Source organism: Ursus maritimus, unplaced genomic scaffold, assembly GCF_017311325.1.
Source record: "Ursus maritimus isolate PB19 unplaced genomic scaffold, ASM1731132v1 scaffold_12, whole genome shotgun sequence".
NCBI lineage: Eukaryota > Metazoa > Chordata > Mammalia > Carnivora > Ursidae > Ursus > Ursus maritimus.
In genome coordinates this window covers 53,988,468-54,001,016 of record NW_024423564.1, presented here as the reverse complement: position 1 = coordinate 54,001,016, position 12,549 = coordinate 53,988,468, and the positions used below count along the sequence as shown (strand labels likewise).

Sequence of the window (12,549 nt, the reverse complement as noted above, 5' to 3'; positions counted from 1 at the left end):
CAGTTAAAATTTTTCTTAAACCAATTTTTCAGCATTACTATGCTATTTTTATTTTTATTTTTTTGAAGATTTTATTTAAAGTAATCCCTACAGCCACAGTGGGGTTTGAAACTACAACACGGAGATCAAGAGTCACAGGCGCCCCTATGGTATTTTTAAATTAAAATATTTATGCTTAATTAAAGATTTAAATGATAGGAAATTTGAAATTTACTAGTTCTATTTTAAACCTCCTGTTTTAAGTTGACTTCTCTCTTTTCTTTCTTTCCTCCCTTTATCCTTTCCTTCTTTGCTCTCTCTTCCCCTCCATAGAAATATTTATCAAGCATTTACTATGTGCACAACCTGAGGCAAGACCCTACAGACTCAAAAACTGAAGAGACAAGAATCTAATAATTAAAAACGTTATGTTTACTAGGAGAAAAGATAAACAGTTAAAGTACTATTTGATAATTGTTTAAATAGAAGCCTGTACTAGATACTGTAGTAGTACAAGGGTTTTGATTAAGATATTCCCCCCAAAATAGTACGTAGTACCCAATGTTTTGTCACTAATATAAGAATAATTAAAAATCCAGGCCAAACTGGAGGAACAGAGTTGTATCTTCATACGATACATGATGATCTAAAAACATACAACCTAGAGGGGCGCCTGGGTGGCGCAGTCGTTACGTGTTGCCTTCACGTTCAGGGCGTGATCCCAGCGTTCTGGAATCAAGCCCCACATCAGGCTCCTCCGCTGGGAGCCTGCTTCTTCCTCTCCCACTCCCCTTGCTTGTGTTACCTTTCTCGCTGTGTCTCTCTCTGTCAAATAAATAAATAAAATCTTAAAAAAAAAAAAAACCTTTTAAGTCCTAACAGATGCTTTCAACAAGCGTAGTCTCTGTTTTCTGCAAGTTCTGGGTTCATTGTCTTTGGTAATCTAAGTTATTGTATAAATTGATTTCCCTTAATAGTTTGTTAGCTCCTAACAAGCAGGACCAGGCTGCAATTGTGTATCTTTTAAGCAGACCTAGCAAGTAATATTTCCTTTAAAACAAGCAAACTAACGACACTGTAAAGTGCCAAGTGCTTTATCTTACAACAAATATTCTTATGTTGCAGCTGTTTTGTATATATGCCTCATCTTCCTTGAGGACAGGTATCCCCCCTTTTTAAAAAACATTTTACAGAGTCAATCACAGTGCCTAACAAATACTGCATCTGTTCAATGAATACAGACTTGAAGATTGATTTTCTTTATGGTTAATGCATGGACCTTATTATACAAAGTAAATCATCAAAATTCTTTAAAGAGAGTGGAATAATTAAAGAGAGTGGAATTGTAGGTTTTACACAGAACTTTCTCAATGTCAAGTTATGATATCAAGAATAAAAATGTTAAAATGTATAGTGAAGTAAAATACGACTTAAGAGTCAGAAGATCCCATGTAGTCCCAAACGTTGGGGAAATCACTTAACCTATTAGGAGTGCAGTTTCTTCACAGAGAAAATGAGGTATGGAAAATGAGGTAGGAAAGACGTTAGGGTTCCAAGTCCGCAGCCAAGAAAGAATTCTTGAGACATCTTTGGTGCAAAAAGGTGGTTTTATTAAAGCTCGGGGACAGGACCCGTGGGCAGAAAGAGCTGCACTAGGGTCATGAGAAGTGGCCCATTATATACTTTCAAGTTGGGAGGGGGCTTAGGAATAGCGTAAGCCTCCCAGGTATCTTGGAAACAGGGTTTGCAGGATCAGGAGGGGGCTAGCTGTTGTTGGGAAAGGTCATTTATTACTGTTTAGTAAACCCTCAGTCATGAGACCCTTCAGATGTATATCGGTGGGTCATATGCTTGGAGGATGATTGCCTACATGTATCCTGGGGGGTAGAGATAAAGGAAGTTTCCAAAGGAATTTTTATATGTTAAAAGTAGACTTACAGGATCCTGGGGGCTGGGCTAAGATTGCCTCTTGCCCTTAGCAAAGTATTAACATTGATGCAGCGGAGTTCCTGAAGGACGGGCACTCTATCTCAAGGACTTGTTAATGGGCTATAGGTAGTAAGGAAATTTAATAATTTTTCTTCTGCCCTTATTTCCCACATCAGTATGTATAAGTTAGTGTCCTGCATATTACAGACAAATATTGTTGGATTCCTTTATTTCCCCAACTAAATTTCCCCAGGTAGACGTCTTAGAATTTAATTTTGGGTCATCCGATATAGAAAACACAAGGGACAAATGACCAAACTGAAAGGAAAGGGACAATGGGGGACTAATTAGATCTGACCAAGTTTTCATCAATATACTTTCATTTGCCTGACTTTGGGTCTCGCTCTCCGCCAGCCCTCCTACAACACCTGCCCAGCAGGATCTCCCCACCCCATTAGCACGGGCTGCCCCCACCACTTGGCCCCCAGACCCTACCTTTTTCAGGCTCTTTAACCCTCCCTCGCCCAGACAAATTTCACCTGCAGAGACTGGGAAAGCCCACCGCCCCCGCACTCCCCTCCCCAGAGTCGGCCTCCCTCGGCCCAGGCTCCTCCGCCCGCGCCACCCCGGCGCCCCGCCCCGGGCGGGGAGGGTCGGTGCTAGGGAAGGGCCTGCCAGGTGAGGCGCGGTCACCCTGGGCCGCTCACTTCCGCCCAGGTGAGGGAGGGCCGACGCCGTGCCCGCCCGCTCGCCCGCTCCCGAGCCTCGGCCGGACCAGGTAAAGCGGGGGTCCGGGCTGTGCGGGCGCATGCGGTGCGGGGTGGTAGTCCCTGAGTCCCGAGGCCGGCGGGGGGCAGCTCTTCTTCCTGCTTGGGAGCCCGCCTCCCCTGCCCCCGGCGCGCTCTCCGCCCCCCCTCCGGGAGGAGCTGGACACCGGAGACCCAGGGCGCCGGTGGGCGCCCCGCCAGGCCCACGGAGGGTGCGGGGCGCGGTCCTCCGGCGTCCGGCCTGGGTGACCCCACCGTGGCCCCCCACTTCCCCCCCCACTTCCCCCCCCACCCCCCGGCTCGGTGCAGAGCTAGCCGGAGGCCGCCGGCCGCGGAGCCGCCCAGCCTCGGCAGGCCCTGCCGGCCCTCAAATCTCGGCCCACTTCTGTTCCGGGATTGGCAGGGATCAAATTTTGCACCCAGATCGGTGCCTGCGCTTGGCCCCAGAGCTGGGCGGAGTCTTTTCCTCCACTGGTGACGGTGAGAGGAGTGAACAGGTGGTGGCCTGACACAGGGGCCCGGAGAAGGAGGGGGTTCCCAGATCTTATGAGAGGACGACTTGGCCCCAGCCCCACCTGGGTGCCGGGTGGTCACGTAGCCGAGTTCCCAGGCCGGCGGTCAGGCTTGGGCTCTGCTAACCTCACTTTTTAGGTGGGGAGGATCAGATGGAAAGTACTGTGGCCTCCAGGTTCTGGGGATATTGCTGGATTCCTGCTTTAAGTCAAGCTCAGGAAAACATTTTCAAATCCTGCCCCTCCCCCCACCCCAAGAGCCCCAACCCTCCCGGCACAACTAGGAGGTGTGCCAAATTTATCTCCCCCAGGAGTGTTCATTTGGCACTTTGTCATATCTCCAGATGGCTCTTATCACTTTGGATTCGAATTAGTTGTTCACTGGTTTGTCTCTGCAATTCGGAGCGTTCGCCTTTCAGGGCCCTATTTCTCTGAGTTGATTCTCAGGTGTATTTAGAGTCTGGCCATTGATAGGTGAGCATCAAACAAGTGTTTCTTCATGAAGAAACCTCCTGGAGACCCAGAAGAAAGAGAAATCTCAGTTACACTGAGCATGGTTGATACCACATTCTAGTCTGTCTAAGCTCCTATTGCCTGCCAATTCATTTGTACACATCTTTTTTAGAAAAAAGCTAGTGGGCGTAAAAACTCAAATTGCTTCATTGTGCAGTATCAGGAAAAAGTTAGGGGGGATTGTGACTTTTAACTAAAATGGACTTGATGTTTCTAGACCCCTGTGGCCTATATAAGGGTTATTAAAAATTTAAAATAACTAAAAAGTTAATATCAGAGCTGGAAGGTACTTTAGGAGATAGAATTTGTAAACTCCGTTCTGAGGAGGTTTGCTAGTTGAGATCCTGTTAAGAGTTACATAAGATGACCTTGGCATTAGAATAATAGTTGTGTTTAAAATGGAAGAGAAATTGTATTAAGCTCTTACCTGTGTTTAGAGGCCTTAGTACGTTTATTATTTTTAAAGTAAACTCTACTCCCAAGATTGGGACTTAGACTTACCACCCGGAGAGATCAAGTGTTACATGCTCTATGGGCTGAGCGAAACAGGCACCTCTGAAGGCCTTAGTAAGTTTAAGTCATGTATTGATATTAAACCATAAAGGTAATCTATATTCATTGTAGAAAATTGGAGAAAATAAACCCACCTATCGCTGAAAGTAACCACTAATAAAATTATGGTATATTATCTTTCAGTCAGTTTTCTTAAAAAATGGAAACCTGTGTATTTTTCCATAGTAGTGAGACCACTACTAGAATCTTGTGATTATTAGAGGTTCAGCATTCCATAATCCTTATAATTGCATTTTTACTTAAAAACGTTTAGTAATGGGGCGCCTGGGTGGCACAGCGGTTAAGCGTCTGCCTTCGGCTCAGGGCGTGATCCCGGCGTTATGGGATCGAGCCCCATATCAGGCTCCTCCGCTGGGAGCCTGCTTCTTCCTCTCCCACTCCCCCTGCCTGTGTTCCCTCTCTCACTGGCTGTCTCTCTGTCAAATAAATAAATAAAATCTTAAAAAAAAAAACAAACACGTTTAGTAATGGTCCTTAAGCTAAACAACCAAGTAGTTTGAGTTTACATGCTTTGTAATAGCATTATGTAATGTACATTATGGGGAAGCCAAAATGGTGTTTAATTTGTAAAGATTTTGCTCACCTTGGTAGTAAATTTTCAGAGACAGAACTATCCCACCTTTATATTCGAGATTGCTTGACCATTGCTACGGTTTTTTCATACTCAGATATTTTTGTGTAGGTTTGGATGCCTTTTTAAAGCCCTCATTTTAAGTTCCGGTGCAAATAGAAATTTAGACCCTTACTTGAGTCACCGGGATAGATCTCTGCTGAGCCCACTTAGGTTTTGCGTTTGTACACCTGTGCAACCTGTGGAGTTTGGAGACGTGGTATTGGGCCCACTTACTGTCAGACTTGGCAAGTCACTTAACCCTGGTCCTCTGTTTTCCAGTCTGTAAATGATCTACCTCACTGAGTTTCGGGGAGGTTGAAATTAAATCCTTTTAAAGAATGTGTTGTAAACTGTGAGCCATTATTCTCCCCTTCTTTGCTCCTCCACGGTAATAACTTCTGATAACATTATGGAATTGTGCTATTTTTATTGGGAAGAACTGAAGTTTGTGAGTTACTTTAATAAAAGGCATCAAGACTTTTGTTTACCAGCTAAAAACACGGTACAGGGATCTTCCTGAAAAGCCATGGGTGAAACTGTGCTGTCAACTTGGTGAGCTCCTTGCACATGTGACGGGACTATTGGGCACTTTGAGTAGGGCCAGTCGAGATGGACATGTGCTGCAAATGTAAAGGACATGTCAGATTTTGAAGATTTAGCGTAAAACAAAAAGTAAAATACCTCATTATTTTTAATATTATTTGCATCTTGAAATGATTGTATATATTGGGTGAAGTAAAATATATTATTAAAATTAACTTTCCCTGTTGCTTTTAACCTTTTTCATGCAGCTCCTAGAAAAATTGAGGTTACTTACATGGCTCACATTTTTCTGTTGAACAGCACTGGGTTAGGATTCAGTATGAGTATGTTTATCCTTGAGAGGGTTTAGTGGACTGAAGCGCTTACATTCCTACTTATAAACAGGTTTTTTTTAAATTCCCAAGTTATCTGCCTTCCCACTCCGCCCTCCCTTATATTTATTGCATTACTGAATTTCAGTCTTCTGAGCAATAACCATTATGGAGTACATAGCAAAATCTCAGCTAAAAAAATTTATTAGTTTTTTTGAAGGCCCTAAAATACCTTAAGTAATTTTGATTGAAAGGAGATGTTGTTGATAACAATAGTAGCTACTCGGTATTGAAGGTACACTGTGGGCCAGGATGCATGTTTTCTAATACCTTAGTTAGTCCTTTCAATGGTGAATATGTGGTAATTTTCATTAACTCTATTTTACAAATGAGAAATCTGAGATATAGGGAAATTTAAACAATTGGTGCAAGAACACAGAGCGGGTCCCAGCAGTAGATCCCAGGTCTCCAGGATTTCAAAGCTCCTGGGCTATCGACTTGGTGACTGAGTCAGCTAGAAAACAGTAGATTAGTGAGGTAGGTATTTAGTTCTAATCCTGTTTTTGTGTTTGTGACCAATAGGAAACAATTAAGTGCTCATTCGCAGGAGACTGGGGGAATAAATCATGGATTCCTACAGTGGAATACTATTTAGTAGTTACAGTGAATGAAGAGAAGCTGCATATAGCCTCATGACTAAATCTCAAAACTTTAGAGATAAGGTAAAACAAATTGCTGAAGGATGAATATACAGTATGATGACCATTTATATAGTTTAAAGACCTATCGAACAACAATATTGTAAACAAAGGTAGAGTGTGTTTTAAGAATTTCAGATTTGAGTTCTCTGTATATTGATTATGTGTGTTTATGAAGCTGCCTTCACGTTAAAGAAGTTTGTAAGGGGCACCTGGCTGCCTAGTTGGAGGAGCGTGTGACTCGGTCTTGGAGTTGTGAGTTCGAGCCCCACGTTAGGTGTAGAGATTACTTAAACTTAAAAAGAAAAAAAGCTTCTGTGAGATGAGCATTCTCTCATGTTGGTCTTACTCTTAAAAACAAAACCAAAGTCCTGCCCTTTGTTTTGGGGCTCTGCACATCCTGCCTAGTTAGTAGATAGCTTTGAGGGGCAGACCAGTTTTCATTTAGCTTTGACCCCTAATTGATGGGCGTGACTTGGACAGTAGGGGCTGAGTAAGGCTTCTGCCTTGAAAAGGGCTGTCAATCCCCTTGGAGTTATTTTCTGGAGATTTTAATGAAGCTCCAGGACAAGAGTCTGGTAGGGGAGGGAGGGCAGTTAAGTGGATGTTGAGGGTTAGGTTGGCAAACATTCTCTCGCTGTTGAAAATGTGAAATATCCAACTCTCCTTTTTAAAGTCATTAGTGGTTGACTTTCCCTCCTCCCAAGGTGAAGTTTCCCCCTTGTTTTTTTGAAATCGTAGCAAGTTCTCTGCATCTGCAAAATGGGGGTGATAATACTACATTGTTAAGAAAATGAGATGTTGGGGCGCCTGGGTGGCACAGCAGTTAAGCGTGATCCTTCAGCTCAGGGCGTGATCCCGGCGTTATGGGATCGAGCCCCACATCAGGCTCCTCTGCTAGGAGCCTGCTTCTTCCTCTCCCACTCCCCCTGCTTGTGTTCCCTCTCTCGCTGGCTGTCTCTATCTCTGTCAAATAAATAAATAAAATCTTTAAAAAAAAAAAAAAAAGAAAAAGAAAATGAGATGTTTTACAGAATGTCCTTGCATTTGGTGCATAGTAGACACCAAAAGGTGAATTATGTGGCTTAATGACAGATTAAATGGTCTGGTGAAAAGGTCAGGAGGAAGAAGGAGAGGAGGGTGAACATTGGTGGGAAGCCTAGTTTGGTCTGTTTCAAAATTTGCTAGGATTGTTTTGAATATCACAAGCATGCCAAAAATGCCATGACCGTATTTCCGGAGAGAAGGGCATACAGCCTGCAGTGTGGGGAGAATTGAACAGAATATTTGAGGTGGAAGCTAATCATTTATGAATGCTTGGGTCTTCTGCACAGAGATCCATAAGTGTGAAAATTGCCCAGATTTGGGGGTTTTTTTGTTTTTGTTTTTCGTCAATCGTTAGAGAAAACTGCCACCAACAGAAATACAAAAGCATACCATGAAACAGTTTAACTTTGTTCTCATTCAGTGGCCAAGTCACAGGCAGAATATTGATATACATTTATTAACTTTGAATAGTTCAGTAAGAAAATTAGTATTTAGCCAAGTGAATTATTCTGAAGAACTGACTCAATTTTCAGTTCTGATTCTGAGTTTAACATGGTATCTTTCATCTTCAATTTCAACATGTCCCGAATACCTACCATTAAGTGCAGTTAATTAAGCATTGGTTATAGCTTAAGCATACGGCCCCCAAAATATCAGGATTGTTCTGAAATTTATATATCTGTTTCCAGAATTCCAGGAATGTAGTGTTTTGGCAGCAGCCAAAAATGTATTATCTTTTATATCTTAGGGGTTTACAAAAGGCCTTGTCATTTGATAGGGACACAAGGCTATGACAACTGTCTTGAATCCGCATTAGCATGGTGGCAGATGTGTTTACTTTGGCTTGGAGAGTTTGTTTCCCACTTAATTGGTACCTCACAAATGCTGAGCTTTGGGGACAAAGCCGTGATAATTAGATACAACCTGAGCTTTGCACTTCAAAGGAAGCAATAGAAACTTTAAGTTGTTGGGAGCCTCGGTGGCTCAGTCGGTTACCCCAGAGTGCTGGGATTGAGTCTTACATTGGGCTCCCTGCTCAGGAGGGAGTCTGCTTCTCCGTCTTCCCCCACCCCACCCCCATGGTTGCACTTGCTCTCTCTCACAAAAATAACATCTTTTTTTTTTTTTTTTAAGAAAAGAAACTTTAAGTTGTTTGCGGACTTCTATTTTTGAATAACTTCTGAAATCCTGACTTCGCTTATAGTTAATAGCTTTTAGATTGTTCAAACTCCCTGGTCCCTTGCGCTCTGGGGAATTCCCAGTGAGGAGTTTGTGATCTCCCAATTCATATCTGCAGTGAGATGCTGGATACTTTGCCAAACTGATTGCCAGTGATCTTTTTCTCTTAGATGTTCAAGATACAAGTATAAGATGTCCTGGGGGTTCTATTCTGTGTGCTATTGGGAATCTGAAAAGTATGTTTCTCAGGGTCCTTAGTTCACTTAAATTCTTGAACTGAGGAGGTTAATAAACCTATTCAATAAGTTTCCTCCACCTAGAAATTTAAATCAAATTAAATTTCTATCTCTGCATCAGCTTTTTTCAACTATTCCATTAATTGGTAATGGCTAAAGGCATGGGTATAAAAAAAAAGCCACAATATTATAATAATTTCCTTCAGTCAAATCCTACAGTGAACCAGACATGAAAAATTCATGGCTCAGACTCTCTTGATCAATGATGGAGTGGAAGCCGCTGAGCATAATAACTATGCCTTCTCTGGAGGCTGTGCAACTGTGAGGACAGCGGCACACTGTGGCATTTTAATATCTAGGCGAGGGCCGATTCTAGGTGGCCTGTCTCTGACAAGTTAGACTCCGCTTTACCATGTTTACACAAACTTGAGATTCCTTGCTGTAAGCCCTGTTTCTCAGCCTCGTGGAATAGTTGAAGGTTGTTTGTTTGAATACTTCTTATGACCATAAACTGAGAGACCATTTAGCCTGTACACTGCTTACTGGACGTTGAGCTGTAGAGTTATTGCATTTCTCCCTTCTGTCCTCATAGATTCTTAAGGCTTTAGTCCCCTTCCCTAGATATTACCTAACACCATGGACTGTAGTAATTTTCCAGGCCTGCTTGGTGGACAAAGTTTAGCCTTTATTAAATATGAGTCAGAAGGTTGGCTCGCCAACCAGTTTCTAATCTTAACCCTTACTGAGGGATACGCTACCATCATGGTTTCCAGAATGTACAGGATGGTCCATGGGGATGGTAGGAAGATGACAATAACACTTTGCTTTTTAGTGTTTTTATCTTCCTGTTATGGCATTTTTTATTTTATGTATATTTTAAAACATGACATGTAAATAATAGTATTATGTGTATATAATTATAAAAAATAAGGTGAATGGTCAACATGTCTCACTGATGGGAATGTGTGTTTAAAAATGTTTGAAGACCACTAATCTATCCTATTACCAGAATTACCTTTTTAAATAGAAATCTGGACTCAATACTTCCCTACTTAAAAGCCTTTAATTACTTCCTGTTGCTTACAGGATAAAGACCAGTCTACTTAGCATTATTTACAAGGACCCTCTCAAAGTCTATTTAAGTCTGTTTTTTTTCAGCTGCCAGTGGTAAGAGATCAGGGTTCCCCTGCACCCCCAGTCTTTCAAGGACTGATATTTTTGTAACATAATTTATCAGAAAAAAGGATTGTTAGAAAAATGAAATTAAAAAAAAAAGAAATAAAAGGTTAAGTCAAGGTTTTATAAATTGAATAGGTCAACATTACTCTGCAACATTGCATGGTTTCTAAATGCTTATTCCCAAGTTTGGTACTTACCTCTTTGTGAACCAAGCACCAATTTGCAGTCCACACTTGCAGAAAACTAAACAAACCAGCAAAATGAAATAAAAAAACCCACACACAAACACAAAACAACACTATTTTCTTTGTCCTATTGTCAGAGACCTTTATACAGTTATTTAAAGCTAGTTAATATTCTCACAGAAATTCGTGAGCTTTTGCACCTGTGTATGGTAGTTCTTAAGTGGTGGTCTCTGGGCTTGCAGCGTCAGATCACATGGGAACTTTGTTGGAAATGCAGATTCTCTGGCTCACCTCAGACCTACAGGATCAGAAGGTGGGCCCTGGCAACTTGTGTTTGCACAAGCCTTCCTGGCGATTCTGATGCATGCTAAAATTTGAGAACCACTGACCCAGGGTAGTCCTACATGTCATTCGAACTGTGACACTTAAAATTTTTAGAAATTTTATAACTGGAAGTTTGTACCTTTTTTTTTTTTTTTAAGATTTTATTTATTTGTCAGAGAGAGAGGGAGAGCTAGGGACAGAGAGTGAGAGCACACAAGCAGCAGGAGTGGCAGGCAGAGGGAGAAGCAGGCTCCCCGCTGAACAAGAAGCAAGAAGCTGATGTGGGAATTGATCCCAGGACTCTGGGATCATGACCTAAGCCAAAGGCAGATGCTTAACCCACTGAGCCACCCAGGCATCCCTGAAAGTTTGTACCTCTTAATCAGCTTTATCTATTTCACCCATCTCTCCACCCACCTCCCCTCTGGCAACCGTTATCAGTTTGTTCTTTGTATTTAAGAGGGTTTTTTTGGGTTACTCATTGTTTCCTTTTTTAGATTCCACATCTAAGTGAAATCATATGGTATTCGTCTGTGACTTATTTCACTTAGCATAATACCCTGTAGGTCCATCCATGTTGTTGCAAATGGCAAGGTCTCCTCCTTTTTTTATGGCTGAGTAGTACCTGTTGCATGTATTTGCCACTTCTTTTCTATCCATTCATAATGGCAGCACTTTTGCGAGTGAAATGGAACACCATGCGTAGGTTGTTGTAGGCAAATGAGGGCAAATGACCACTCTCCTTTTATGCCACATTCTTTTTCTTTTGGGAGAGAAGTTTCTAATGTGTTCTCTTTCCAGCATTCCAAACATCCCCACACAGGTTTAGTCCACCTCCCTTTGTGATTTCACTTAGCATATGGCACACCCCTCTGCAACTGTCGGTTATGCCTTACAATATAATTATCCTATCATGTTGTCATTATCTTTGTATCTGCTTGCTCTCTCATTAGGCCATCTCAGCCATTATCTTTTTGTCTTTTTAGTTTTTTTTTTTTTTTAAAGATTTTATTTATTTATTCGACAGAGATAGAGACAGCCAGCGAGAGAGGGAACACAAGCAGGGGGAGTGGGAGAGGAAGAAGCAGGCTCATAGCAGAAGAGCCTGATGTGGGGCTCGATCCCAGATCGCCGGGATCACGCCCTGAGCCAAAGGCAGACGCTTAACCGCTGTGCCACCCAGGCGCCCCTGTCTTTTTAGTTTTTAAGTTATAAAATAGGGGTGCCTGGGTGGCGCAGTCATTAAACATCTGCCTTCGGCTCAGGGCGCGATCCAGGCATTCTGGGATCGAGCCCCACATCAGGCTCCTCCTCCACTAGGAGCCTGCTTCTTCCTCTCCCACTCCCCCTGCTTGTGTTCCCTCTCTCGCTGGCTGTCTCTGTCAAATAAATAAATAAAATCTTTAAAAATAAAATAAAATAAAATAAGACATGCTTTTAAGATAAAATTCAAACCGCTAAAATCTATAAAGTAAAAGTCTATTTTTTTATCTCCCATCTGCATTTCTACTTTCTAGAAGTTATCACTATGAAATTATCTTTCTAAATCTAAAAACCCACACACAAATACATTTTTTTTCTTACAAAAAGAAAATATTGCACATACCCTGAAACTTGCTGTTTTCCCTATTCAGTTGTGTGTTAGATAATGTCCTTGGGTTAACATAGAGGATTGAATTGTCACAGCATGCTCATGTGAATGAGGTCAAACTTTGTTCCCAAACCCAAACTTCATCCCAAACCTTACTCATGATTCAGCGGTTACAGGCAGGAGGTAGGCACAGACATTCCTTGGTGGAGGAATACCCAGCCAGTAGGCATTCCAAAGAATGTCACTTTTTTTCTTAGGACATATTATTAACACACTTAAAATACCTAGTTACATATAGATTGATATTAAATCATTTATAAATATATTTTTGACAGACCTTAACCACAATTTTTAATTTGCTTATGGGAGT

General features: G+C 41.9%; 1 protein-coding gene across 2 annotated transcripts in view; it reads left to right on the top strand.

The window, feature by feature from the left end:
* The first annotated feature begins 2,549 nt into the window (after positions 1-2,549).
* The window catches only part of PATJ (PATJ crumbs cell polarity complex component), a 336,896-nt gene continuing 326,896 nt past the window's right edge, over positions 2,550-12,549 (top strand). For both annotated transcript variants that reach the window (XM_040627217.1, XM_040627218.1), the window contains exon 1: positions 2,550-2,686. The gene's annotated coding sequence lies outside the window, so the exon portion shown is untranslated. The remainder of the gene's footprint in view (positions 2,687-12,549) is intronic.